General features: G+C 45.3%; 1 protein-coding gene across 2 annotated transcripts in view; it reads left to right on the top strand.

Annotated features, from left to right (window-relative positions):
- Nucleotides 1-2,460: 2,460 nt before the first annotated feature.
- The window catches only part of LOC132383149 (synaptotagmin-1-like), a 136,530-nt gene continuing 113,164 nt past the window's right edge, over nt 2,461-25,826 (top strand). Inside the window, exons 1-2 of one of the 2 annotated variants that reach the window (XM_059954003.1) lie at nt 12,313-12,386; nt 23,842-23,890. The gene's annotated coding sequence lies outside the window, so the exon portion shown is untranslated. Of the gene's footprint in view, nt 2,586-12,312; nt 12,387-23,841; nt 23,891-25,826 lie in introns of those variants that run through there. The other variant, XM_059954001.1, reaches the window with a different exon arrangement.

Genomic DNA, 25,826 nt, shown 5'->3' with positions numbered 1-25,826 from the left:
CTGGAGTTGTCCTTTTGAACTTTGTGTGAATGGTATGTTGGTGCTGGAATGTGTGGCAACACTTGTGGGCTGCCCCCAGCGCATTCTTAGGTTGTGTTGGTTGTCAACAGAAACAGTACATTCCACTACATGTTTCAGTAAATCTGACCTGAATTCAACTACTCTCAGAAAATGGCTGCACTGTAGATTTCCTACGCACTGGTTCAGCGACTTGGTTTATACACTGGGTGTTTACCTTCATTGACCAGGGTAGCAGATGATGCCAGAGGGGCAGAGTCTCTGATATTCAGGGCAAACAATATCATCCTTTATTTTCCTCTGCAATTCAGCAAACCTGCGCTCTTCCAATTGAACTGTCACGTTAGATTTGATAGAGTTCTGCAAGATGATGACTTAGTTCCATTGCTCAGAGGTACAGGAGGAGCGGGTGTGAGGAAAGATTACACAGAGTGGTGCTGGTCTGGAGGGATAGAGAACCAGCTTGCAAAGACAACAGGGGAGGGCACTTGAGTACAAGTAATTGCTGGGCTGTGGAGAAAGAATGTGTGAAGTGGAATGATAGGTCGCTTGACTACTGATGGGCTGAATGGCTTCCTACTTTTCCCCGACAATTGCATGAGTCTCATTTCAGCTTAAGTAAACAAAAAAATTATGATAAATCTAAAAGTAAAATCATTACAGCAAGTATGGATAGGTGCAGATCAAATGGCCAGCCAGGGACAAATTTCCAGGGTATAAATGGCAATAAGAGGCAGCATAATTTTAAGGTGATTGGAGGAAAGTATAGGAGGAGATGTCAGAGGAAGGCTTGTTATACAGAGAGAGGTAGGTGCATGGAATATCCTGCTGGGGGTGGGGGGGGAGGGTTAGTGGTAAAGGCAGATACTTCAAGGTCATTTAAGAAACTCTTAGATTGGCACATGGAAGATAGAAACTTAAGAACATAAGAAATATTAAAAATTAAGAACATAAAAACACAAGAACATAACATGGAGGCTATGTGGGAGGGAAGGGCTAGACTGATTTTCCCATAAGTTATAAGGTAGGCGCAACACCATGGGCCGAAGGGCCTCTACTGTGCTATACCGTTCCATGTCATATACACTGAGCAGAGGTGTCAGCATCCATAAAGTGTGAAGGGGAGAATGTTTACCCGTTATCAGTGCTGACAAATTCACAAACCCGCCTTCAGATTCGATGCATGTTTTTTCTTCTTCCTCAGGGTCAAATCCCTCCTGAGACTAGTTCTGATTATTTAAATACTTTCATCTTTTGGTAAATGGATTTTGTTGGAGAAGAATCGAGCTTCTTGAGGTCTATATTTCTTTGTAAGAGTAATTGCCTGCAGAACGGTATGCACAGTACTGTACAGTATATTGCTCAGATCCTCAAACTGCACAGTAGAGTATTTGTCAATGTGGAGCGGAGAGCGAGTTTGTATTTCTGGCAGGAGGGAAGGATGTTGGGAATGGCGAGGGTGGAGTGCCACTAGGGGTGGTGCGGGACAGGTGGCAGAGTAGGAGTGCCAGGGGTGGGGGGCAGCACAGGTGGAAACATACCCACCCCTGAGAAACCAGGCAAGGTCACTTGATTCCAAACAGTTGGCTTATTGATCATTACAGAATGTCTCTCTGGTGCTCCCTGCTCCCTCCCCTCTCCCTTCCCCTTTTCCCAAACATGATTCCCTCCCTCCCGTCCCCTTTCCACTCTCAGTCCACAACAGAGACCCATATCAGAATCAGGTTTATCATCACTCACATATGTCATGAAATGTGTTTTTTTTTTGTGGCAGCAGTGAGGGAAATACTTAACATTACTATTGTACTGTGCAAAAGTCCCAGGCATCCTGGCTATATATATGTGCCTCAGACCTTTACACAGTACTATACCCATAGACAGTATTAAGCTAATCAAATAATCCCTGTTAAAATAATTCACTCTGCTTAAGTGTGGCCCTCAGGATAATCCTTACTCGATTGTTATTGTAACACATGCAAAATAATTCTGCGTTCTTCCCCCTTACTTCCCAGTTCTGATGAAGGGTCTCGGCCCAAAATGTTGACTGTTTATTTATTCATTTCCATAGATGCTGCCTGACCTGCTGAGTTCCTCCAGCATTTTGTGTGCGTTACTCTGGATTTCCAGCAACTGCAGGATCCCTTCTGCGTGCGATTATTGTTGTGCCATTTTTTTTAGGAAGTTGATGTGCTTCACAGACAGGTTGCTGCTATCTGTAAGCTGTGAAGGGGAATGAAACATCTCCAACAGAAGGAGGGGGTGGCTGCCTCGTCGCCTCTCTGCTGCTAGCATCCTGAGTTTGTTCCTCCTCCTGTTTCCGCCCTCAGGAGGATGGTGCAGTCCAAAGGATGAGCTGCCTCCTCCCAGCCTCTCCCTCCACCCTTGAGGCAGATGTTACTCTGGATGCTAGAAAACCCCACCAGGCTGGATTTGCCGTGTTCACCAGCGCAGGGTGGCTCTAACTAGAGTCAGCCCAGCTCCTCTAGAAGAAGAAGCACCTTCCTACCTGTGGCATCAGCAGCTCTTTGGGAAGAATCGTGGGAAGCCAAAATACAAAACTCCACAAGGTAAGAGAGGTGGGCTCTTTTGTGTTAAGCAGCTGCCTAGCAACCAAATTATTAACAGCAGTTTGTTGTTAAGCAAAGAGGCTCTTATTTTATTCTGCTAAAGGCAGAAAGGGATGCTAAGCCTGTTGGTTACTGCACAGATTTAAATCTTAAAGCTATAGCATACACTGTTGAATCGGCCACTCCCTCAACTCAAGAGTCCTTTGTGAGAGTGTTGGAGAAATTGTGTGGCTGTTATTAATACTGCGATTTAGCACAACCCTCCCCCTCGTACTAATATCCTGCAGATCCGGGGACAGAGAGAAGCAGATTAGCAAAGAGGTGCTGAGTGCAATTATATTCTGATTTGTTTCTGACTGCAGGGGTGGAGCTCCTGTACATAAACTGGGCACTGTTCAATTTACTTAAAGCCACGTTGAGTGGCTTGGATAGTCAGGTAAAGTGCTCTCGGGTTGAGGTTTAATGGGATAGGGCACCAACAAATGGAATTTATATAGCACCTTAACCTACCAAGGCATCTTAGGGTGGTGTTGATAGTGTGGGCAGTGCTGTTGACATGGAGATACACTGATAAGCATCACGCACTGTTTTTGTTGAACGCTACGGTGGCAGAGGAAGGCGACGAGTTCAGAAGAGCTTTTCCTTAACAGAAATAATAGCTCATTTTTTAAAAGAACTGAATCCCTCATTAAATAATTCAGTGTAAGCTGGATTGCAGACTCTGCCGTGTGTGAACTTTGAGACTGAATTGTGTCAGCACAGCATTGAGAACTGGAACGAGGCTGTGACAATTTCTCTGGGAGATAAGTGTCAGGGATGTCAGAGTCGGGTTATTAATCTACTCTACCTGACTTTTCAGTGCACTGAGACCGCACTTTATATAAAACATAATGTTTTGCGAATCTCTGTTTTGTACCTGTTTCCAGATGGTGCTTAACCCTTTCACTGCCAAGTTCTTGTGCACTTTGGCAAAGTTCAGATAGTTTCTGCCTCAGGTGACAACTGCGGGGTCTCAGCTTGCGCCCGCTTAGGTGATCCACCAAGGGTTAAAAATGATCAGGCGAGGTTTATCCCAATTGCATCCGGTGCTGAAGGCAGGTGATGGTGGGTTTCAGAGAGCATGGGCCAGGTCTTGTTGTGATGCCTTCTACCGTGCAACAGTTCAGTTGGCACACATGTTCTGTACTTACAAGGGATTTCATGGACAAGGTATTGGACGAGCACTCTATAATTGCCCCCAGCATCTTCAGAACAAGCAGCTAGTAACCTCTATGCCTTAAGGTGCAGGTTATGTAGGCCAACAGGCCTCTTCCTGTGCTGGACTGTTTTATGTCCTATGACAACACCCAAAGTCTTCCTTGAGGAAAGGATTATTGATTATTATTCATCAGGGAACACGTTCAAATTCATGTTTCATGTCCTTATGGGTGACAGTGTACTCCTGACAATTTAACTCCTGACTCCTTATCAACCAGAGCTACATTTCTGGGCATTTACTGTTGTTTATAGAGTCATTCTTTCGATGTATATCCTGGTGTGACAAGCTTTTTTTTCAATTAGCGAGGGAAGGAATTAACATCCTGCTCCTCGTGTTCAAATCTATCCCCTGTCCCCGTGATCTCCCCCAGCCCTCCAGCCTCTGGAAGCTTTGTGGATTTTAGACAGTTGTGCAGCCTTATTTTCATGGTTCCACCTTTGGCATTATGTTTGCTCCTGCCTGCAGACTGCTGTTCCTTCCCTAAATCTCTCTGCCTGCCTCTATTCTGAGTCTCCTCTATGTTTTGACCAAGATATTGATCACCTAACCCAGTATCTCTTGTGGACCAGTCAATGTCTATTACATGAGATTGCTGGGAAGTAACGTGGGATATTTTCACTCAGTGCCAGACTTTGCTGGACGGAGAACATCGTACCTTATCTCTGACACATTGCCACTGTTAGTCCTTGAACTGACATCATTCCTCATTACAGTTTGTGATAAGATTAAGATTCACATTTGTCTATCACATGGGCATCAAAACACACAGTGAAATATGTCATCTGGGTTAATTACCAACACACTAGGATACCTCACAAGTATCGACACACTCTTTGGCACCATGATAGCATATCCACAATGCTCGGCAAGCAACACCAAACAACAAAACAGGACACCATAAGCAACAAAACAACAACAGCAAAGCAAGCTCCTTTCCTCCGTCCCCTCTGCCCACTCACCCACACAGTTCAACCCCAGGCCTCTAGGCCTCCTGTAGTCCCCACTCTCCAGACTTCAGCCAATGGGCTTCAAATTATGGACTTCTGATGGCCTTTCGGGGTACGGCCTTCGGTGTCAACCCCCAGACTAGCCGATGAAAGGACCCTGAACTCCACGCTTGAACTCACTGCCGCCCTTCACCCCTTGTCTCCTGCTCGCATGAAAATCTGACCTTAGGACCACCGACCTGGGACAGCCCGACATTCATGGATGGCCTTCATCACCCGTCCACATTGCTGGCCTTTGACCGCAGAGTGGAACCTTGCACTCCAGATTGCCATGTTTAAAAGAACTGGTGTTATGATGCTGAGAGGTGATGGTCCAGTGAAGCATGGTGCTATAGAAAATTTCTGGGAGATTCTTTCCCAGTTACAATCAATGCTTTGCAGAAGATGGTTTTAGAATGACATGGTGAAAGGTTCCATATCGGGCAGTAAAATCCAAGTCACAGGGAAAAATGAATTTGCTGAAAGGAAATACAATCCTTCCGAGTGTGCAAATGAAGAAAACTCTGCTTCTTTCTCTGTTGGAGAAACAGAAACACTGCCCACTAATACAGTAAATAATTCATATCCTATTGACTAAACTCTATGCGGTTGCAGAGACAAATAATTCCCAAATAATAAGGGAAATAAAACTTCATGCGGTAAGTAACACTCAGGAATAAACTGCTAAGTGTTCCTCCGTCAGCTAATTTAAAAATCGTCTAGTTGTTGCCAATCGGGAGTTTAATCCGGAGTAATGGGAGGGGTTGCACCCTGGGAGATCAAATATGTAAGGGCAGTGCACTGTTAATGGCAAGACCCTTAACAATGTTGATGAGCAACAGAATCTTAGTGTTGGGGTCCACAGCTCCCTGAAAATGGCTACACGGATTGATAAGGTGGTGAAGAAGGCATATGGCATGCTTGCCTTGATTTGTCAAGGAACAGTTCAAGTGTCGGGAAGTTATGTTGCAGGTTTATAAGGCTCTAGTTAGGCCATATCTGAAGTGTTGCTTTCAGCTCTGGTCATCCCATGGTGGGAAGAGTGTAGATGCTTTGGAGAGGGTGCAGAGGAGGTTTACCAAGGTGTCGCCTGCATTAGAGAGCAACTGACTGTGCGTATGTAGATAACGTGTTTGCCGTGGTGGACTGGGCTAACGGGTGGACACGTTGATCAGCCTGATGACCTGGGGTCCGTTTTGTTTTTGAGTCTCATGGTCCTGGTGCAGACGCTGAGCAGCCTCGGCAAAAACGGACCAACCTTGGGTTGTTTTCTTCGGAGCGGTGGAGAACGAGGAGAGACCTGATAAAGCTGAATAAGATTATGAGAAGTGTAGACAGCTAGTATCTTTTTTCCCAGTGACAAAATGTCAGTTACCAGAAGGCATGCACTTAGGGTGAGAAGGCAGCGTAAGATCAAAGGAGATGTGTAGGCAATTCTTCTATACACAGGGTGGTGAGTGCCTAGAAATCGGTTGCGGGGGCAAGAATACAGAGGTGTTAATGAGGCTCTTTTGATAGATGCATGAATTCCTCCAGAGAATAGAAGGATATGGACATTGTGTAGGTATAAAGCATTAGTTTAGTTAGCTGTTCATTACTAGCTTAACTAGATGGGCTGAAAGGCCTGTATGTGTGCTATATTGTTTTTACATTTAATTGCTGTTTATGGTAAATTGCTGTGTGAAAGGTTCCTGCTTTAGAACTGCGACCGCGCTAAAGGAAATACCTGCCGTGTGCTTTGGGACAGTGTGAAAGTGTGCAAAGCACAGCAGACAGTTATTACTTTCATCTCTGTATAGAGGGCAATGGAGGGACTGAATTCATTGCCAGCTGTATAACGAGGAAATGCACATCAATAAAAGGTAAGAGTCTCAGAGGGCACCAAGTATTCTTCTATATCTCAGTTCTCTTTCCAATAAAAGCACGGAAATATCTCCTTCGGGTTAAAGCACGACTCCCTCTACTTGTAGACTTCCTGGTCGTTGCCCAACTAGATCCGCTACCTCAACGTAGGAACATGTTTTCAAGTAAAATACAGTTCAGCAGAAAGAAAACATTCATTTTTTTTAAACTCAAGAGATTCTGCGGATGCTGGAAATCCAGAGCAGCACGCACAAAACACTGGAGGAATGCAACAGGTCAGGCAGCATCTATGGAAATGAATAAACAGTCAAAGTTTCAGGCCAAGACACCTTATCAGGACTTTTTTTCCCACCATCTACGACTAAATTACCTTTGTGATGTGATTCAATACTCCAGCTTATTACTGATAAACCTGGAACAGTTTTGGTTTTCATTAGTTCTACTATATTTCTTTGTCCTACTGTGAATGCCCACAAGAAAATGAATCTCAGGGTAGTTTATGGCAACATTTATGTACGTTGATAATGAACTCACTTTGGACTTTGGACTTTGAACTAATCCTCGTATGGAAGGCCAATCTATCCGGCCAATAGTGCCTTGAATATAGAGACTGCCTCTAAGTTATGACACCAGCAAGCCTCGCTCCCAGATTTCCCAGCTGTCAAACCTTCCAGTATTCTCAGTCCCTTGTGGCAGGATCCTGATTTGACTTTAAATATTTCTGACATTTAGAAATTATTAAATATTAAATTACATCTTTAAATTTAAAGCAAAGATCAGCTAAGTAATCAGTTCTGAGTTATTGATAAAATAATAACCAAATAACTAAGTAAAAGAGTGCAGTTCCTAACATTCGTTCCAGATCTGTACAATTCCCACTGAATTGCCATCTCTAATCCTTTACACAGTCCAGCAGAGACCAAGGGCCATGATGGGAAAGTTGGTGTATTTTATTAAATTTGGAGGTGGTGCCAGAGCATATTTAAACATTTTAAAGATTAGCTTTATTTGTCACATTTACTTTGAAGCACACGATAAAATGCGTTGTTTTTGCGTCAATGACTTACACAGTCTGGGGGCAGCCCACAAGTGTTGCCATGCCAACGTAGCATGCCCACGACTCTCTAACCTTAACTCGTACGCCTTTGCAATGTGGGAGGGAGGAAACCCACGTGGTCACAGGGAGAATGCGCAGATTCCTCACAGGCAGTGGCGGGAATCGAACCGGATTGGTGATTGCTGGCGCTGAAAAGCGATTGCACTAACCTCTACGCTACTGCACCACCCCTTTAATGACAAGGATCGGGCCGGTGCCTTGCATTGCTTTGAGACGGTGGTCATTCAGGTTTCACTGGGAGGCATCGACTTTGGGAACCTGGAATGAAATTTAAAGCCGACAGCCAGGTCTTCACCAGAGCTGCTCATCCAAACACCACATGTGCTCAAACCAATGTTTCCCTGTTACAATGGTTCACACTTTGGTAACTACCAAACTTCACTTTGTATTACTGAATTCCTGAACTTTAGCTCCCTCTCCTCGCTGAATCTAAAGTTAGTGGTTCAAGGCTCCAATCAGGGGCTTCAAAACAGAATCTAGACTGATCCCAGTGGAGTTGAGACTGCACTGGGAGCTGGAAAAGGCGTGTATTAAGGGTAATGACACAATTGTAATGGGGGGCTTCGATATGCAAGGGGATTGGAAAATCAGGTTGGTGTCGAATTGCAAGAGAATGCCTATGAGATGGCTTTTTAGAGCAGCTTGTGCTTGAGGCTGCTCAGGGAAAGGCAAAAGGCATCTTAGAGTGGTGTTCTGTAATGACCCAGATCTTATTAGGGAGCTTAATGTAAAGAAACCCTTAGGAGGCAGTGATCATACTGCAATTTGAGAAGAAAAAGCATAAGTCACATGTCTCAGTATCACAATGGAATAAAGTTCTCAAATGGCAGGGCTAGGCAACCGTGGCTGACAAAGGAAGTTAAGGATCACATAAAAGCCAAGGAAAGAGCATAAAAGGTAGAAAAAGTGAGAAGGTAGATGATTGGGAAGCTTTAAAAATCTGACAAAAGGCAACTAGAAAAGCTATAAGAAGGGAGAAGATGAAATATGAGGGCAAAATAGCAAATAATATAAAGCAGGATACCAAAAGTTTTTTCAGTTACGTATGAGTAAAAGGGAAGTGAGGGTTGATATTGGACCACTAGAAAATGATGCTGGAGAGGTAGTAATGGTGGCAAAGAAATAGCAGATGAACTCAATAGGTACTTTGCATCAGTCTTCACTGTGGAAGACACTAGCAGTTTGCCAGAAGTTCATGAGTGTCAGGGAGCAGGATGAGTGCCATTGCTATTACAAAGGAAAAAGCGTTAGGCAAACTCAAAGGTCGTAAGGTGAATAGGTCACCTGGGCCAGATGGACTACATCCTAGAGCCCTGAGAGGTTGCTGAAGATATAATGGGTGCATTGGTCATGATCTTTCAAGAATCACTTGATTTTGGCATAGTCCCAGAGGACCAGGAGATTGCAAATGTTACTCCACTCTTTAAGAAGGGAGGAGGCAAAAGAAAGGAAATTATAGGCCAGTTAGTCTAACCTCAGTGGTTGGGAAAGTGTTGGAGTCCATTACTAAGGATGAGGTTCCAAGGTATTTGGAGTCTAATGATAAAATAAGTCAAAGTCAGCATGGTTTCTGTAAAGGGAAATTTTGCCTGACAAATCTATTAAGAGTTCGTCAAGGAAGTAACAAGCAGGGTGGACGAAGGAGAGGCAGTGGATGTCATTTACTTTGATTTTCAGAAAGCTTTTAATAAGGTACTACACATGAGGCTGCTCAACAAAATAAAGTCCTATGGCATGGATAGAGGAATGGCTGACAGGCAGGAGACAGCAAGTGGGAATAAAAGGGGCCTTTTCTGGTTGGCTGCCAGTGACTAATGGTGTTCCTCAGGGTCAGTATTGGGGCTGCTACTTTTCACATTGCTTGACAATGATTCTGAAAATGGAATTGATAGCTTTGTGGCAAAGTTTGCAGATGATATAAAAATAGGCGGAGGGGTAGGAAGTGCTGAGGAAGCAAGCGATTGCAGCAGGACTTTGACAAATTGGAAGAATGGACAAAAAAGTGGCAGATGGTATACAGTGTTGGGAAATATATGATAATACATTTTGGTGAAAGGAACAATAATATGGACTATTACCTAAATGGGGAGAAGTTTCAAACATCAGAGGTGCGTAGATACTTATCAGTCCTAGTACAAGGTTCCCAAAAGGTTAATTTACAGGTTGAGTCTGCGGTATAGAAGGCAAGTGCAGTGTTGGCATTTATTTCAAGAAGAATAGAATATAAAAGCAAGGAGATAATGTTGAGCCTTTACAAGACACTAGTCAGGCCACACTTGGAGTATTGTTGACAGTTTTGGGTCCCATATCTCTGAAAGGGTGTGCTGTCATTGGAGAGAGTCCAGAGGAGGTTCATGAGGTTGACTCTAGGAATGAAGGGTTTCACATATGAGTAGCGTTTGACAGCTTTGAGCCTGTACTCACTGGAGTTTAGAAGAATGTTGGGGGGGGGGGGGTATCACATTGAAACTTACCAAACGTTGAAAGGACTATGTGGATGTGGAGAGGATATTTCCTATGATGGGGGTATCCAAAACTAGAGGGCACAACCTCAAAATTTAGGGGTGACCCTTTAGAACAGAGGTAAGGAGGATTTTTTTCAGCCCAAGAGAGTAGTGAATCTGTGGAATGCCCTGCCACAGACTGCAGAGGAGGCCAAGTCCGTGCATATACTTAAGTCGAAAGTTGATTGTTTCCTGATCAGTCAGGTCACCAAAGGATATGGCAAGAAGGCAGGTGTAAGGGGTTGAGTGGGATCTGGGATCAGCCATGATGGAATGGCAGAGCAGACTTAATGGGCTGAATCACCAAATTCTGTTCCTATGTCTTATGGTCACTTGACCAAGACCAGGCAAACAATCACCCAACCTGTGCCAAGGCCAGGAAAATGACCTTCCAACCTGGGCAAGGCCAGGGGAACAACTGCCTCCACCAGCCAGCATTTGATTTCCTGCCCTGGGTTCCAGTTGGGACCATGACTACCTGGCCCATGTGACCAACCAGGGAGCCAATCGTGGACTCAGACCTGGATAGTGACAACATGCGCTGGAGCTCTAGCCACAAGAGTGACCGTCCACCCCAATCTCCTTCCAAATGTGTGGTCACCTGACCCAATCTCCTTCCAAGTGTGTGGTCACCTGACCCAAACTCCCGCCATGTTGTGGTCGTCTGACCTAGACTTGCTTGTGTGATGGGTATGTTTGTTTGGGGATGATGGGAGGATTAATCAGGAGTTGACTGTGTAGTTTAGACAGCATGGTGTAAGTTGTAGCTTCAATTAAAACCTGATTTTGAGAACATTGTACTGAAAACAGAAAACTGCTTGATGCTCTTTGCCATCATCAGATTAAAGCAATTACTATTGCTTCCTCATCAGATGTATTGATGGAATCCTAATCAAGGAAGCATTATTGGTGGTTTTATTGATCAACCATTTAAAACATTCATAAGACGTTCTTTTTTTAGAGAAGGCAGTAATCCATTTAAAATAATTGGGTCACTGTCTGCTTCAGCAAATAGAGGGTAATTTTAACTGGAGCCTCTCCAAATCAAAAGCAGTTATGAATAACATGCTCCAGGAGCTGGTGTCTAGTTTCTGTTCTCTCACATAATTGTGCAGGAGTCAGTGACTCCTGAGAGTTCAAAGGTTATGCTGAGAGTTCAAAGGTTATGCTGCGGCTAAAGAGAAAGACCTTGACATTGTCATGCACTCAAAACCTAGGAGTGTTATCCCACCTCAGTGTCACATGGTGTATTGAGAAAGACAGGCCGTCTGGGGCCTCGACCTGACCTGGGGGTGCCGATGGCATCAGAGGGAGGAGAGACTGTGTCCCATCAACTCGCGTTTTGAGTTGAGAGAGGGGCCCAGCTGTGTGGAGCAGGTGATCACATCGGGAATGAAGAGTAGAAGAGGGGGCTTGGGGGTCGGAGAGTGGGGACTGGCCCTGAAGTTTCCCTTGCAGAGGGGTGGAGGTCGGAACCCAGCATCAATGGGTTTTCAGTGTTCAGAGGACTGGGGAGGTGAGGGGCAGGGGCGAGGGGCCACAAAAGGGATTGGGGTGAGGGGGGTGAGGTGGTGGGACCTTTGCATGCCTCTCTCGCGAGTGATTTAGGAGACTGTTGGCAGGAGTAATAGAGAGAGTCTGAGCAGGCTCAGAATTTATTCCTTGCAGCGTAGGGGAATGAGGGGTGACCTTTTAAAAAGATGTATAAAGCTATGAAGGACGTCGATTGGGTGAATGTGCTCAGTCTTTTCCCCAGGGAAAACTAGAACTAGAGGGCATAGATTTTTCGTGAGAGCTGAGGGGTTTAAAAGGGCAGCTTTTTCATACATGCATGCCACACACAGAGGGGTGGTACGCACGTGGACGAGCTGCCCGAGGATGCGGTTGAGATGAGCACAATAACAACACCTGGGGGGGTAGCATAGTGGTGATTAGCACAAAGTTCTACAGTGCCAGTGGCCGGGGTTCAATTCCCGCAGCTGCCTGTAAGGAGTTTGTACGTTCTCCCTGTGACCGTGTGGATTTCTTCAGGGTGCTCTGGTTTCATCCCACAGTCCAAAGACTTACGTGCTGGTAGGTTAATTGTTCTTCGTAATTTCTCCTGTGATTCGACTAGGATTAAATCAGGGGAGATGCTGGACACGTTCGACGAGCCGGAAGGGCCTATTCCACGCTGTATCTCAATAATTTAAATTTTTAAAAAACAATACAGTACGGTAGCGTATTATAGCTCGGGGCGCCCGAGTTCGGAGTTCAATTCCGGCGTCCTCTGTCAGAGAGCTCGTACATTCTTCCCAAGTGCACTTGGGGTTCCTCAGGTGCTCCGGAGACGTACAAGTTAGAAGGTTAATTCTTCATTGTAATTTAACCTGTGGTTAGGCTAGGGTTAACTCGGAGTGTTCCTGGGCAGTACGGCTGCGAGGGGCCAGAAGAGCATGGGCAAATGGAACTGGCTTAGTTGGGCACCACGGTCCGAACCATGCTGTGTAACTCGGTAATGATGATGGCTCCTGCGAGCTGAGTGGACCACTTTCCCAGTAGAGATCCGTGCGCTCGGCGCATTGTCACTCGCTGGGCGGCGGGTACAGAAATAACGCGGGTCAGACCCAGCTAATATGTCTTCTGGACTGGCCTGAAACAACTGGAGAACGTTAGCCACTCCATTTCTGTCTAGCAGGTTGGGAGTGCTGAATGAATTCAAAATGACTTAACTTTCCCCAAGTGCAAATGACACAGCGTTCGGTCAAGTGCTTGGCTTTGGTTTTAGTTTATCAAAACCTTCCTTTGACATCAGAGACAGGAAGAGTTGCGTGGCTAGGGCTATCGAGGAGACTCGGCGGGTGATCGCGGAACCTCCGGAAGGTGAGCTGAGCGGCACACAACCAGCAGGTTGGGGAAGGGTTAAACCAGGAAACTCTGAGCATCTGCGGAGAGTGAACGACTGAGTTAACGCTTCAGGTTGAAGACCTTGGTCAGAAGAGAAATTTAGGTGTTGAATGGGGAATTGGAGAAACCTCCAGCCAATTGTGTGTGTGACGACAAACAGGGCACTTAACTACCTACAGCCAGGGTGACAGTCAGTAATCCACAGCCCTCCTCTATTCCCTCTGCACTGTCTACACTTCCCCAAGCCACCAATTCAAGCATCTCTTGCTTCTTGGTGCATTCATCAGTGATTTCTTATTAATGTTTAATGTCCCCGCATAAAATAGAACTCCGAGCCATTTCCCGCTGTGTGTACCGTGACCAGCTGCGGCTCGCTTTCCTGCACCGGCCGACTGTGCACAGATCGTCATTCACGTGTCGGTTCCACCTCCTGCCACTTCCCCGCTGGCCTTCCGACACGTCACAGCCAGGGTTCTTGCAGTGAGAAGGGATTTGTAAAGGAGTGCCGTTTTCAGAAGGTTAATTCTCGTTAATTACAGATTATCACATTTCACTGACTAGCGTTGAGCTTTACTGCTTCTGAAGGACTAGAGACTGCAGATAGAATAATCACTGAGATCCCACACCAGTTCGTCACGAGTGGTTGCTCCAAGCAGTGATTTCTTTATTAATCCTGGCTGTTCTGTGTAAAATATTCTGGCCGGCTGCCTACACTCGTTCCCGGTACTAATCTCACACACACCCTTGCCTGCTGTGAAGCCCTCACCAATGGGGGTACGGGGACACCTGCCTTTCGCAGCCCTTTAGCCAGTCGTAACCTCCGGAACCGCAACTCAGGCACGTCTCTACACTGCCTGGGAAGCTCTGCTCTCTCGGGCACCTCCTACCCTTTCAACAATCTCACGTTCAGGAGCACTTCAAAGCAGCTTAGATTAATTTAAATAACCTAAATTTATTTTTTTAAATACAGGAGCATGTCAATTAATTTAAACATAGGTATAAAGTGAAATAGAGGCAAATAAGTACACACACACACACACACACACACACACACACACACACACACACACACACACACACACACACACACACACACACACACACACACACACACACACACCACTGGAGGAACTCAGCCGGTCAGGCAGAATCTATGGAGAAGAATAAACAGTCGACGTTTCAGGCCGAGACTCTTCGTCAGGACTGAGAGGGAACGGGGAAGGTGCCTGGATAAAAAGGTGGGGGGGGTGGTGGAGGCTAGCTGGATGGTTGACAGGTGAAGTCAGTTGGGTGGGAAAGGCCTAGGGCTGGAGAAGAAAGAATCCGATAGGACAATAGGTGAAAGGGAAGGAGGAGGGGACCAGGGGGAGGTCATTGGCAGGTGAGAAGAAGTGAAAGGTCAGAGTGGGGAACAGAGGAAGGGGAAGGGGAATTTGTTCACTGGAAGGAGAAATCAATATTTACGCCATCAGTTTGAACAGTACCCTTGCTGTCCAAAAGGCAAATAAAGAAGGGTTTGACATAAGGGATGGTGGCCTGTTGTGTACAGCTGAGGGGTGCTGGTGACTCCAGATGTGGAGGAGGACGTGAGATCACCATTGCCTGATCTCCAACGTGGTTCCAGATGTGGTGGAGGATGTGAGATCCCCATTGCCTGATCTCCAACGTGGTTCCAGATGTGGAGGAGGATGTGAGATCCCCATTGCCTGATCTCCAACGTGGTTCCAGATGTGGAGGTGGATGTGAGATCCCCATTGCCTGATCTCCAACGTGGTTCCAGATGTGGAGGAGGATGTGAGATCCCCATTGCCTGATCTCCAACGTGGTTCCAGATGTGGAGGAGGATGTGAGATCACCATTGCCTGATCTCCAACGTGGTTCCAGATGTGGTGGACGTGAGATCACCATTGCCTGATCTCCAACGTGGTTCCAGATGTGGTGGACGTGAGATCACCATTGCCTGATCTCCAACGTGGTTCCAGATGTGGTGGACGTGAGATCACCATTGCCTGATCTCCAACGTGGTTCCAGATGTGGAGGAGGATGTGAGATCCCCATTGCCTGATCTCCAACGTGGTTCCAGATGTGGTGGAGGATGTGAGATCCCCATTGCCTGATCTCCAACGTGGTTCCAGATGTGGAGGAGGATGTGAGATCCCCATTGCCTGATCTCCAACGTGGTTCCAGATGTGGAGGTGGATGTGAGATCCCCATTGCCTGATCTCCAACGTGGTTCCAGATGTGGAGGAGGATGTGAGATCCCCATTGCCTGATCTCCAACGTGGTTCCAGATGTGGAGGAGGATGTGAGATCCCCATTGCCTGATCTCCAACGTGGTTCCAGATGTGGAGGAGGATGTGAGATCCCCATTGCCTGATCTCCAACGTGGTTCCAGATGTGGTGGAAGACATGAGATCACCATTGCCTGATCTCCAACGTGGTTCCAGATGTGGAGGAGGGTGTGAGAGGCTCCATTGCCTGATCTCTAGTGCAGTTCCACATGTGGAGGTACAGGAGCCAGAAGACCCACACCTCAAGATTCAACAACTCCCTCACTGCCATCAGTTTCTTGAGCCCACCTCAAGATCCCTCAGCCCATCTCAAGATCCCTCAGTCTATATTTCATTGCCTGTCTCTCAACTTGCACTAAAGCATCTAAGTTTATTTTTTTTTGTGTGAGATATGAAGAATTCATGTTAATTTAACTTTGATGTCAACCAATGTTTGTCGGGTTTGTGACATACTGCAGAAAGCTAATCTTCATGCCACTTTCACCCTGGGTCTGCATAATGCCTATGGCAATAAACCTTAAACACTCGTGAGTGTCGAGAGAGCTATAGCTTTTCTTCTAAGGAAGATGAGAGGTGACTTGATGGAGGTATACAAGACGATAAAAGGCAACAGGGTTCTTTTGAAGACCCTGAGGTGCCGTTGCACGTTGACTTCAGTTCTTTGCGGGGATGGGACCAGTTTTCAGGGTTTCAGGACTGGCCGTTGTTCGGCCTGAGAGTCCGGCTCAAATGCGGAAGCCTAAGGGTGGATCGAGGGTCGGTGCCATGGCAGGAGAGCCGTGTGTCGTCGAGGGAGCTGGCATATCTGTTGTGGACCCGAAGACCAGAGATCTTTGCGACCTGCAGGCACAGAGCTAAAAAAAAAGCGACATTACGGACTTTTAACATCGTAAACCGGCAAGTTTTTAGGTCTCCCTGCTCGCTGGGGAAATGGAGGAACTTTTTTCTCCCTTATTAGGGAGAGAGAGAATCTGCGGTATGTCGAATGACAGGCGTTACGCAAAGTCTTTGGGGTAACTGCAAGTCTGTGTCTTTGCTCACGCTAAAGTGTTTGGTGATGGTGTCGATGCTTGCTTTTTTTTTGCCAGTGGAGGGAGAGGTGATTCTTGCTCGCTGCTGATTACACACGAGAGGGAGGGGAGCTGGGGGGGGGGGGTACTTTGGGGTTCTTACATTTGTAGCCCCCAAGGTCGCCTCAGGCTCGCTCAGCTCGTTCTCGTTTCGGGGGAGCAGCCTTCGGCCCCGCCAAACTGGGTAATCAGCTGGTGTGGATGCTGTGTGATGTCCCCGCCTCGCCCAAAAACAGACAGTACACCATATGCGATTAAATGAGTACAATTTATAAAGATTACAATAACTAAGTGATTAATAACGATACAGTATATATGAAGGAAAAGAAAATAAAGAAAAGACGCCAACTTATCAAAGTCCAAACCACTTCGTGCACAACCGTTGGAGCTCAATTACTGAAGTCTTCTGGTCACCATTCGATCCCCTCCGAACTCCTCGACTCGCAGCACAGGACCACCTGAAGTGGTCAACCAAGCACATCTAGCTTCATCCCCCCTCCTCGGGGTACCTCTTTACCTTGGACCCCCGCTTGGGGTCCGTTCCTCGCCCAGCTTACAGCATCGCGTCCTCTCTCTCTCACCCCCTCACGCCTACTCCCCAAAACCCCGCCAACAATAGCTTACAGAGTCAGAAGAAAGACCAACATTAATCCCAATTGGTTTACAAAGGAATACAATACTCTTTATCAGTAAATTTTAAACCAAACAAGCTTCCAGCACTCTCTCGCAACAAAGAAGCATTCCTACTTTTAACAAAACAAAGAAGCCATTTTGATTACATACACAGTAACAAAGAAAAAGAAGAAACCCCCTTTGTCGTTCACTCTTTGGGCCGGACTCTTTGTCGTTTCACTCTTCTCTGTTTTCGTGGATGTTTGCAAAGAAAAAGCTTTTCAGGATGTATATTGTATTCATTTCTCTGACATTAAATTGGACCTTTGAACCTTCGATTGACAGCCAGAGGCTTCTTTCCCAGTTCGGAAATGGCTAATATGAGGGAGCACAGAGGAAAGAAAAGGGGGAATGCCAGAAGTAAGATTATTTTACACAGTGTAGTGGGTGCATAGCAGACTAGATGGGCCTCATGGCCTAATTCTGCTCCTAAGACTAATGGGTGTCTTATGACATGGAACTTGCACCCATAAGGCATAGGAGCAGAATTAGGCCATTTGGCCCATCTAGTCTACACCACACAAAGGGGTGGTGGCAGAGGTAGGTATACTTAAAAGACTCTTAGATAGGCAAGTGGGTGAGGGAAAAAATGCAAGGTTATGTAAAAGGGAAGGGCGAGAGTGATCTTCGAGATGGTTAAAGGGTTGACACAACATCACTGGCTGAGGGTCAGTTTTATATTCTATGTGAAGCACCAACAGACAGTTCCCTTTCAAAATGCATTTATTATCAAAGTATCTATACTACATACAACCGTGAGATTTGTCTCCTTACAGGCAGCTACAAAATAAAGAAACCCAATAGAACCCATTAAAAAAGACCGTCAAACATCCAGTGTGCAGAAGAAGATAAAACTGTGCAAACAATAAAAGTGAGCAAATAACAAAGTGATTGCAGAGCCAGCAAGCCAGTCATGGCTGCAGCCAATCCAGGAGCCGTTAGTTGCAGGCCACAGCCTCTGTTCTGTGCAGAGACAAGTAAACCTCACCAAGCAGCGAGCTGAACACCAGTCCGTCCCTCTCCTCCAGCCCCCACATCCTAATCTTTTCAATATGGCTCTGCGCTTAAATCAGCCAAATGTTGGGTTGTTCCTTTGAAATGCATAACCACTTAGTGGGTATGATCTGACCCAGTAAACATAGAAATACAGAAAATAGGTGCAGGAGTAGGTCATTTGGCCCTTCGAGCCTGCACTGCCATTGAGTATGATCATGGCTGATCATCCAACTCAGAACCCTGTACCTGGCCACAAGGGCCATATCTAACATCCTCTTAAATAATAGCCAATGATCCGGCCTCAACTGTTTCCTGTGGCAAAGAACTCCACTTATTCACCACTCTCTGTGTGACAAGTTTTTCCTCATCTCGGTCCTAAAAGGCTTCCCCTTTGTCCTTAAACTGTGACCCCTCATTCTGGACTTCCCCAACATTGGAAACAATCTTTCTGCATCTATCCTGTCCAATCCCTTTAGAATTTTATACGTTTCAATAAGATCCCCCCTCAATCTTCTAAATTCCAGTGAGTATAAGCCTAGTCGATCCAGACTTTCTTCATATGAAAGTCCTGCCATCCCAGTAATCAATCTGGTGAACCTTCTCTGTACTCCCTCTATGGCAAGAATGTCTTTCCTCAGATTAGGGGACCAAAACTGCACACAATATTCTAGGTGCGGTCTCACCAAGACCTTGTACAACTGCAGTAGAACCTCCCTGCTCCTGTACTCAAATCCTTTTACTATGAATGCCAACATACCATTTGCCTTTTTCACCGCCTGCTGTACCTGCATGCCCACCTTCAATAACTGATGTACAATAACACCCAGGTCTCGTTGCACCTCCCCTTTTCCTAATCGATCACTGTTCAGATAATAATCTGTTTTCCTGTTCTTGCAACCAAAGTGGATAACCTCACATTTATCCACATTAAATTGCATCTCCCATGAATTTGCCCACTCACCTAACCTATCCAAGTCACCCTGCATCCTCTTAGCATCCTTCTCACAGCTAACACCGCCACCCAGCTTCATGTCATCCACAAACTTGGAGATGTTGCATTTAATTCCCTCATCTAAATCATTAATATATATTGTAAACAACTGGGGTCCCAGCACTGAGCCTTGCGATACCCCACTAGTCATTGCCTGCCATTCTGAAAAGGTCCCGTTTACTCCCACTCTTTGCTTCCTGTCTGCCAACCAATTCTCTATCCACATCAATACCATACCCCCAATACCATGTGCTTTAAGTTTGCACACTAATCTCCTGTGTGGGACCTTGTCAAAAGCCTTTTGAAAATCTAAATATACCACATCCACTGGCTCTCCCCTATCCACTCTACTAGTTACATCTTCAAAAAATTCTATAAGATTCGTCAGACATGATTTTCCTTTCACAAATCCATGCTGACTTTGTCCAATGATTTCACCTCTTTCCAAATGTGCTGTTTTCACATCTTTGATAACCGACTCTAGCATTTTCCCCACCACTGATGTCAGACTAACCGGTCTATAATTCCCCGGTTTCTCTCTCCCTCCTTTTTTAAAAAGTGGGGTTACATTAGCCACCCTCCAATCCTCAGGAACTAATCCAGAATCGAAGGAGTTTTGAAAAATTATCACTAATGCATCCACTATTTCTTGGGCTACTTCCTTAAGCACTCTGGGATGCAGACCATCTGGCCCTGGGGATTTACCTGCCTTTAATCCCTTCAATTTACCTAACACCACTTCCCTACTAACATGTTCCTCCATCTCACTAGACCCTCGGTCCCTTACTATTTCCTCCTTAGTGAAGGCAGAACCAAAGTAGTTATTCAATTGGTCTGCCATGTTTTTGTTCCCTATGATCAATTCACCTGTTTCTGACTGTAAAGGACCTACATTTGTCTTGACCAATCTTTTTCTTTTCACATATCTATAAAAGCTTTTACAGTCAGTTTTTATGTTCCCTGCCAGCTTTCTCTCATAATCTTTTTTCCCTTTTCTAATTAAGCCCTTTGTCCTCCTCTGCTGGTCTCTGAATTTCTCCCAGTCCTCAGGTGTGCCGCTTTTTTTTTTGCTAATTTATATGTTTCTTCTTTGGACTTGATACTATCCCTAATTTCCCTTGTCAGCCATGGGTGCACTACCTTCCCTGGTTTATTCTTTTGCCTAACTGGGATGAACAATTGTTGTAGTTCATCCATGCAATCTTTAAATGCTTGCCATTGCATATCCACCATCAACCCTTTAAGTATCATTTGCCAGTCTATCTTAGCTAATTCACATCTCATACCTTCAAAGTTACCCTTCTTTAAGTCCAGAACCTTTGTTTCTGAATTAACTATGTCACTCTCCATCTTAATGAAGAATTCCACCATATTATGGTCACTCTTACCCAAAGAGCCTCACACGACAAGATTGCTAACTAACCCTTCCTCATTGCTCGATACCCAATCTAGAATGGCCTGCTCTCTAGTTGGTTCTTCAACATGTTGGTTCAGAAAACTATCCCGCATACATTCCAAGAAATCCTCTTCCTCAGCACCCTTACCAATTTGGTTCACCCAATCTATATATAGATTGAAGTCACCCATTATAACTACTGTTCCTTTATTGCACGCATTTCTAATTTCCTGTTTAATGCCATCCCCAACCTCACTACTACTGTTAGGTGGCCTGTACACAACTCCCACCAGCGTTTTCTGCCCCTTAGTGTTATGCAGCTCTACCCATATCGATTCCACATCCTCCAGGCTAATGTCCTTCCTTTCTATTGTGTTAATCTCCTCTCTAACCAGCAATGCTACCCCACCTCCTTTTCTTTCCTGTCTATCGCTCCTGAATATTGAATATCCCTGGATGTTGAGCTCCCATCCTGGGTCACCCTGGATCTCTGTGATCCCAACTATATCATAATCATTAATAACTATCTGCACATTCAATTCATCCACCTTGTTACGAATGCTCCTCGCATTGACACACAAAGCCTTCAGGCTTGTTTTTACAACACTCTTAGCCCTTATACAATTATGTTGAAAAGTGGCTCTTTTTGCTTTTTGCCCTGGATCTGCCTGCCTGCCACTTTTACTTTTCACCTTACTACTTTTTGCTTCTACCCTCATTTTACACCCCTCTGTCTCTCTGCACTTGTTCCCATCCCCCTGCCACATTAGTTTAAAGCCTCACGAACAGCAGTAGCAAACACTCCCCCTAGGACATTGATTCCAGTCCAGCCCAGGTGCAGACCATCCTGTTTATACCGGTCCCACCTCCCCCTAAACTGGTTCCAATGCCCCAGAAATCTGAATCCCTCTCCCTTGCACCATTTTTCAAGCCACGTATTCATCTGAAATATCCTCCTATTTCTACTCTGACTAGCATGTGGAACTGGTAGTAATCCAGAGATTATTACCTTAGTGGTCCTACTTTTTAGTTTATCTCCTAACTCCCTAAATTCACCTTGTAGGACCTCATTCCTTTTTTACCTATATCTTTGGTATCTATGTGCACCACGACCACTGGCTGTTCACCCTCCCATTCCAGAATGTCCTGCAGCCGTTCAGATACATCCTTGACCCTTGCACCAGGGAGGCAACATACCATCCTGGAGTCTCGTTTGTGGTCTCAGAAACGCCTATGTATTCCCTTACAATCGAATCCCCTATCACTACAGCTCTCCCACTCCTTTTCCTTCCCTCCTTGTGCAGCAGAGCCATGAACTCGGCTGCTGCTGCCTTCCCCTGATGAGACATCTCCCCCAACAGTATCCAAAACAGTATATCTGTTTAGGAGGGAGATGACCTCGGGGGTCTCCTGCACTACCTGCCTACTGCTACGCTGTCTACTGGTCACCCCTTCCCTTTCTGCCTGTGTAGCCTTTACCTGCGGTGTGGCCAACTCACTGAACGTGCTATTCATGACTTTCTCAGCATCGCAGATGCTCCAGTATGAATCCAATCGCAGCTCCAGACGCTCAATGCGGTCTGCCAGAAGCTGCAGTTGGACACACTTCCCGCACACATAGTCGTCAGGGACACTGGAAGTATCCCTGATTTCCCACATGCTGCAGGATGAACAAACCACAGGGCCGATCTCAGCTGCCATGACCTACCCAATACTTGCCTCAACTTTTGAAACTTTCTCCTTTGAAAGGAACTTACCCGGCCTTACCTCACTTGGAGTGAAGCTCGTCCCCTGCCTCTTCTTGTCGAAGCCTCTCGTGTCAAAGCCTCAAATCTCCACTCCTTCAGTGGCCCACTCAATCACAGGCCACTCCGCTTGAGGTAACCCTCTTTATTTGTTTGAGCTTTTCAAACTGCTTGGTCACCTGACCTCGATTGCCCAATCAGCTGCTTTCTGCTGAGTCTGAGCTATTCAAATCTTGATTGTCTAATCAATGGCTTTCTGCTGAGCTATTCAAATCTTGATTGACTTGATTGCACAGTCCAACTGCCAAAACTGCCAGAATCTCTCGAGTCAAAGCCTCAAATCTCCACCCCTTCCCTGGCCCATTCATTCACTGGCTGCTTTTCTGAAAGGGCCAGAACTTGTCAATCTGATCTTTGCAACCAACTGAATGGAATTACGGTCCCTGCTGTGTGGCTGAGGGAGTGACTGTGTGCAGGATCCTAGACATTGCACTGAGATCTTCACACAAACCTGTTAAACAGATGTAGGGTCACCCTCTTTATTGGATTAACGCTTGGCTGTGGATCTTCCATATTAATGTCCTCGTCTAGATCACTTTAATTCATTTGAAATTTAAATGAGTAAACTGTTCAGGGGCTTTTGGCATTGTTCCTGGCTTTCAAACGAGAACTTTAAACCATTTTCCACTCTATCTTATGGCTTTTCTGCTGTCTGAGTGTGAAAACTATCCTGACTGACTACAAACAAGACAGATGACCCACTCCAGTTTCATCACTCTCAAAGCCCACCAGCTAAATCCCAAGCCCAGAATGGATCAACTTTATTCACCATATATATTTACAGTACTTGTATTAAGAATTTGCTGTGGTATGTTGGTCAGGGTGCAACATGTAAATTAAAAAAAAACAATGTTCAACAATTATGAGGAATAAATAGAGATAGGGCTGTAATTGTCCCTAAAACTTATAGATCAAGATGTCTTTACCTGGGAATGGGCTAGGGATAATAGAAAACCTTTGAGATTTATTTTATCAGCTCATTTTTTTTAAATTGTTGGAGGCACGGTAATGTAAACAGGAGATAATTTAGAACATTAGTCAGGCCCCTCTCAATTATTTTCAAACAAGTCAAAGCTTCCACTGAAAACTGGGATGTCACAACGTATGAATGAAAGGAGAGATGCAATCTTCATTAGCTAGAGCAAGTATTATCTTCAACTGGAATTCAGGAAAGAATAAAGAATTATAAAAATAAGTGGCTAAAGTACAGATATGGAATAAAATGCAAATAAATGCATAAATACCAACATGTGCTTACAATGTAATCAACATTATAAAAAGTGGATTGAAGATTTTAAGTTGCAGTCACTGAAATAATAGAGTTGGTGGGGAGAGGTTCAGCTAGAATGGTTAATGAGATAAACTGCTTTGGGGAAGAAACTTTGAAGATTGAGTGATTTTTTTTTTGTTTGTTTTGATAGCCCTATAGTGCTTTCCAGAAGGGAGCTTTTGGAAAGGGCATTTTGCAAGGTAGGTAGTGTCCACAATGATTTTTCTCACCTGCTTCTGTGTCCTGAACGCATACAAGTCCTGCAGTGATGTTGGACTCCCCTGGCGAAAGGATTTTGTTACGTACCCTCTTGATGGAGAAATAATTGTGAAAGACAAGGAGGGAGGGTGGAAGAGGAAGTGGGCAGAGTGTAATTGGTTTGACGTCTATTGCTCTGTCCTTGGTCTGATGTTCTTATTTAATCATGGAGGAAAAGAAATGACCAGGAGGAAGTAGATCTCTTATCCAGACATCAAGGCGTTAATGAAATATACATGCTCTAATAGGTTATTTCTAGATTCTGCCTCTGCTCACTTCGTACAGACATATAGAGGACCTAAAACATCAGTTTCTTTGAGGCAAAACAAAATAGATTTTGAAAATGTAAGTGACTGGAATTTTCCTCTCAATGTAACCTGCATGTTTTAAACAAGGGATTGACTGATCTTTTGTTGTAGCTGATGACATTAAGAATGAACCTCAATGGCAGTAGGACAGACCAGACTGAGGGGGTAGGACAGGCCAGACCGTGTGGGTAGTACAGACCAGACCGAGGGGGTAGGACAGACCAGACCGAGGGGGTAGTACAGAACAGACTGAGGGGGTAGGACAGACCAGACCGTGGGGGTAGATTCTTGGAAGTCCACCTATCAAAGAACATCTAGGTTACCTTGAGATTCATCTCCTTGCAAGCATTTATGGGAAAATAAAGAAATCCAATAGAATTTATGAAAAATTACACATAAACAAAGACTGACAATGTGCGTAAGACTTTTAGGATGATCCAAGTGTAGGTTGGACTCATGCTGGATGTGTTCCCCCAGCAGTGCTCCCACACCATGTACGTACCTGATTGTGATGTGATTGACCTCTCACAGGTGGTCATGCTTCAGGCAATATTTCACTAAGGCTGTATCCTTGGACACCCTGACAGAATCAAAGCTGGGGCAGTGCCCAGATATCTCAACACTGCCAGTAATGGTCTGTAAATACCTCTGACAGCTGTTACAATCAACATAATTAACATTTGGCTCCTTTCCCCCTCGTCTCCAGTCCTGACGAAGGGTCTCGCCTTGAACTATCAACTGCTAACTGCAATGACCTCCTGAATTCCACCAGCATTTTATGTGTGGCATTCTGGATTTTCAGCATAAGCAGAATTTCTTGTGTGGATAATTTGCCTTTGGTTGGGTTGGAATATGGATGTTGCGTCCCAGTTGTGTATATGATACACAAGACAGTACCCAAGCCAGGCAGTACGATATGGAGAGCAAACTGATGCCCACATAGCAGGCTCCCCCTCTCCACCATCTGATGAATCTAAAGGAACCTAATGCAGAGACCGTTACAGTTTGGCACCAGTGGCATTGCAAGAATTGTCATTCATCATTGAACTCAATGTAGAACTGCCCCTCCAGACTTTTCCCTCGGGATTTATTCCTGAAGCCATCCCCTGGAGCGGGTGCAGCCGCAAGGCAGCGGAGGTTTGAGATCAGAGTTTTCCTTCTCCTAGATGAGCTGCCAACTATGGCTGATAAGCCCCATTTGCCCAAAGCGAGTGGTTTTAAGACACCAGTAACCCACCTTTGCCACTTCTCCTCTCAGTAGAAATGGTTCCGCAAGGCTAAGTAGCTAAGCCCCATGTGAAGGCCAGGAGCTGGACTTGGTTGTCAGAGGCTATTTGAGACGCACATCATTGGAAGCATTTAATAGGTAGTGGGAGCTTATTCCCACCACCTCCACACACCCCTGGCTATGACAGCATTAAGGAACTTGTTTAATAATTAATGATAAAAATTAACCATGAAATCATTATTTAATAACACAAAGCCTTGGAAATAAATTTAAAAAGTAATGGATATGGGACCAGCACAGGTAAAGCTCTCCCCACCACTGAGCACGTCTACATGAAACGCA

Source organism: Hypanus sabinus, chromosome 29 (assembly GCF_030144855.1).
Source record: "Hypanus sabinus isolate sHypSab1 chromosome 29, sHypSab1.hap1, whole genome shotgun sequence".
Classification (NCBI taxonomy): Eukaryota; Metazoa; Chordata; class Chondrichthyes; order Myliobatiformes; family Dasyatidae; genus Hypanus; species Hypanus sabinus.
This window is presented reverse-complemented; position numbering and strand designations above follow the sequence as displayed.